Below are 4,964 nucleotides of genomic sequence, written 5' to 3'. Positions count from 1 at the left end.
TCAATCATTAATCTGGTGTAAAATGCCAGAAAGTCTCTTGAAAATGAAAATACAAAATTCCCAACAGCTACAGGGGTCAAGGCGGGCTCAGGTTGAGGTCTGAAGGGCCGCTTTCCCCCAACAATAAATGAAACTATATATACACAAACACCATAAAAATCTGCAGTGGCACAAATTTATCATAGCTCTGTACTTAGATCTCAGTGATGAGTGAAAACTGACAGAGGTGTTGCTTTTTGAAGGGGTTTCCAGTTTGTTTCACCCACTCATCCGTATGATGACATTTACATTAAGAGATTCACCCAAAATCTTGGGAACAGGGATCATCCTAAAACCACACCGAGCGATGTACTCAGGCGATCCAACGGAGAGGGAGAGAGGAAGAAAGGCAGATGGGTCCAAAGCGATAACGGATGCATCGCTCTGCAACAACACGCTAAGCTAACACAGACAACCCAGTTTTGTTTTCCCATGGGATATACAATCAGTCTCACAGAGAGAGACTGAGACACACAGCCACACACACACACACACACACACACACACACACACACACACACACACACACGTCAAAAACCCAGAGATCCCATCTGCCCTGACGCTTTAATCAGCTTATCACTCCCTCCTCCGTGGCCATTCAGGCCCTGACATAGTTCTGCTGTACACAGGAGTCAAGTATACTGTCCCACTGCAGCAGCCTGCATCAGCTGTCGCTAGCTAACCCTGAAATAAAGGGAGCTCTGATGTAGAGAAACACATCCCTTAAAAATACAGATGAAGAAACATCTATAATCTTGTACCCGCACACAGTTGGGCCCATTGTAGGCAGAGAAAACAGGAGTGAATTTCAGCCAAAAATCTCAGAAATTGTTAGATTAATCTCAGAAGTTCTGTAGAAAAAAACTTGGACATTTCTGAGTTTGAAAAGTCAAAAAAAAAATTTATTGCAAGAAAAAAACTCAGAAAGTTTCTGTTTTTTTTTTTTGAGACTTTTGAAGATTTTTCTAAAAAAATTATGAGATTAAACTCAAAATTTCTCAGTTGTTTCTCCTGACTTTTCAAACTCAGAAGTGTCCAACTTTTTTTCCAGAAAATTTCTGATTGAGATTCAAACGTCATTTTTTTGTTTCAAGCAGATTTGTGATTTTTCCAAATCAGAAATTTCCAATTTTCTTTCAATTCAGTCAATTTAATTCAAACAGAAAAAAAAAATAGACAACAAGCATGTACTTTTCAATTCAGGAGAACTAGATAGGTTTTACGGTGCGCATTTCGTCCTGAGACAGACTTTTCACTCAGAAAATGACACAGACGTGGCATCCAGGCGAGCTAGCTGAGGCTCACAGACATATGAGCGTGTTTGTATTCCAACAGCATGCCAGAGCCCAGCTGATCCTTCGGTAAATATTGACATATGGTCGGTTTGTGTTGGGAGAAGGAGCATTAGGATGACACAGATGATTTCATTGGGGTAGGGGAGGGGGCGTCCTCATCATCCGTCCACAGAGAGCCATCAGCGGGAGACATCGCATTCTCACACTGCATGTGTTCCTCTTCCAAAAGCTTCAGGGGTTAAGCGTTGTGTGACTTTTTATTTTTCTTATTTTTTTACATCAAACCTTGCCATCACATTGTTCAATGGGTCAGAGGTGCTGCTTACTTTGGGTTACATAATGATCCAAATGTCTGTGCTGGAAATGAGACAAATCGTCATCCTATCTTCTCAGTCAGATGTGTTTCTTATGTAAGTGTCCAAAAGGGTTGGAGTGGAGGAAACATCAGCTCCCCCTTTTTGCTTCTGCTTCCTCAAAGCAGAAGAAAAGGTCCTCTGTATAACTCATTATACAGAGCACCGCTCAGTTTTGAGTGGAAAAATATAAACACTGTCAATACATACAAGATATATTGTTTAGGTCGTGTAAAATTCTTTTTTTTTCCCAAGATGTTTCAGTCATTGATTCATGTCTATAGAAGCTGCGTTGGTGTCCTTTCTTAAATACTGAATTATGGATGTAACCGCTGGAAATGGCCTTTACTACCATCATTCAGACAGCACACGGTCAGACAGAAATTCCAAGATACTTTACTTAACCCAAAGGGAAATGAAATGTTGTAACTAGTGCCATTCAAGTATCTTCAAAGAGGCGTGTGGATGGTAATGCTGTTGGCAGGATGGATCTCCGGCAGCAGTCAGTCTTGCAACAAGTCTGGAGAAGTTTCTGTCTGAACACTGTTGCTGTGTGATAGTCTCACGATGGTCATTTATGACAGCAGAGAGAATATTCCACAGTAACATCTGCAGGATGACACCTTCAGTTGTTGGCAAACTCTACTAATCCACCTCATTTGCTTTGGTCTTGGAAAGTCAGGTCTTGGAAGGTCTGGTCTCAGTTTTGGAATATCTGATCTTGGAAGGTCTAATCTTGGTCTTGGTTTTCTGAAGAATCAGTGTTAAATCCATCCCTGGTTTCTGCAGCAAATATGAGTCTCTTCTTAAAGTCACCTGAGGCTTTTGCAAATCAACTATTCAAACCAGCCATGTATTGTGACCATGCATGATTACATAATAGCGAGGATGCTGGACCCAGACGTAGCCTTACACAAGCCTACATTCCTATTTAATCCATCGTGGCTCTTGGTCCTGTGGAAGTGGGTGAAGCAGTGCAGCGAGTTTCAGGGACATTATTGAACTGATCCATCATTCATCCACAAGGAGAAACATTTATGGAGGCCCTGTTACATTTCCTCTAGTTTAGTGTTTGAACCTCAAGCTTCTCTGCCATGTTTGAGCCTCTGAACTGTTGTGGCATGTCGTCTTGTTGGATCTGTGATTCTTCCCCTGAGTGTTTCTGCCTGTTAATGAGGGCTGCTCAGGACAGCAAACAGCTGCTGTCATGATGCCCCGCTTCATCGGTTCACATTTGTCCTCTGGCCACCCATGTCCTCCATTAAGGGAAGTACCAAGAAAAAGGAATCAAGGTTCCAAAAGAAATTCCGCGTACTTCTCAGATCATTCTTTTCCCGCCTCCATCTGTTTCGGCTGCACGATTTAGGGGCAAAACCAATTACCTCTGAACAGCCCTGGAAAGACAGCATTTTGGAAAACGCTTTGAAGCTTCTGGGTGGAACTTGTAATGTTCTACAAATGACAAATCTAATCAGTCTTCTGTCAGTGGTTCCCAGCTCAAAATAGGTGTAACCTACAGTGCAGATGTCTGAAAACTCCACCTCTGGTGGGAAAAGACCTCATCCGATGTGGCGTTTGATCCAGTCTGTGCTGGAAAACAGGAACAAAAAGGAAAGTCTTTATAGTGAGCCAGCTCAGTTTTTAGTTCTCTGGAAATTCATTGTAAGGGAAAAGTCATTTTCTATTAAAGCGAGCTGAATCATTGTTATAGAAATCCAGGATCTAGATTCTAGATTTGGATTCATTCAGTTATTGATTAAATAATAAAAAAACACTCCATGCCCCTCTATTGATCTAATGTTCTTACTATTTCAAAACATTGTCTGGCTAAAACATACTATTACCTAAATTTCTAACACAAGTGAAATCAGAGTGTGGAAAATAGCTCAGTGCAAGTTATATATTACTGCTAAATTCTTGTTCACCAGGAGTGAATGCAGCAAGTCACCGACTCAATGCAATCTGCTGGAAAACTTTTCAACCAATTTGAAAAATAAACTGTGTTGTTTAGTAAATAGGATTCATTGTAAATGTAAAAGAATTTGCTCGTTTGGATTAAGATGACATTTTTCAGGAAACATTCCTTATGAATTGGTGCTCTAAAATAAGCTGGATTGAAACGTCTTCAGCTGCCTCGAATATTAAAAAAAAATCTTTAAGAAAAACTGCTTTACCGTTTCATACTGAAGCACACTTCTGAGCTATAAACTTAAATCATTTCATCCAAACAAGTCTATATTTGTTATTTTTTTTATATATTTTCTGACATCACATTTCAAATAAGAATAGAATTTACTGCTTTCACACCCATTCATTTTACCTCTTTAATAGTGTTTTATGAAGCAGTTGAACCCCCAAAAAGAGATTTAAGAGCTCTGAAAACAGGTGTGGTTCAGCTAAATGAGAAACCCCCGTCTGCTCCCCCAGTGAAGCGAGAGATGTTCTGAAATTTACAATAATGGACTCTTAAGACAGCCACAAAAAGCAGGAAAGTGAAGAAAAACTCCCCTGGGAAGCTCAGTCTGAGAGCTGGGTGTCAATTATTGATGCAGGAGTGAGATCTGAATTACCAAGAGTAACACTTGCCTTCACTTAAAAGTGCCCTGCAAAAGTATTCATGCCCCTTGATCTTTTTTTATTGCATTTAGTAAAAACTTCAGTTCATTTTATGTGATAAAGAAACAAAGTCGTCCATATTTGGAAGGGAAAAAAGGAAAAGGATGCAGGATTTTCTTTTTTCTTTACAAATAAAAAGTAGGGTGAATTTTTACTCAAGCTCCTGCATTCCAATGCACTTACATAAAATTAAGTTAAACAAATTACCTTCAGAAATCACAAAATTATGTGCAAATTCTTCTTGATAGAAATCTAGTTCTGTGAAACAGAGGTGTGCGATACTTTATATTTTGGAATCGATCCGATAAGTAAATATAGGACCTGCATCACCAATACCAATATTGATAAGGATACTTATTTAAATCTGATATGTCATCAAGCTGTTTTGTTTGAGTTCACAGAAAAATTACAAGATTTCAATGTTTAGTTGTGCAAAGCCTCAAACCCCAAAAGACTGACTGTGGAAGGCAAAAAAAAAAGGAAAACTATGTCTAATTTTAATTGAACTTCACCAATATATCAAGTCCAACTTTGGGTTAGAAGTCTGACTATACCATGACATGATACTTTAGCTGAACCCAGAACAGATTTTGCATAATAACCTGAGGAAGTAACACAAAGGCTTCTTTAAAACTCAAAAGACAGAAATAAAGACGACAAG

Source organism: Poecilia latipinna, unplaced genomic scaffold, assembly GCF_001443285.1.
Source record: "Poecilia latipinna isolate Pla-1442-1.1 unplaced genomic scaffold, P_latipinna-1.0 Scaffold1810, whole genome shotgun sequence".
Taxonomy (NCBI): Eukaryota; Metazoa; Chordata; class Actinopteri; order Cyprinodontiformes; family Poeciliidae; genus Poecilia; species Poecilia latipinna.
The sequence above is the reverse complement of the archived record's forward strand: the minus strand, read 5'-3'. Positions refer to the sequence as shown.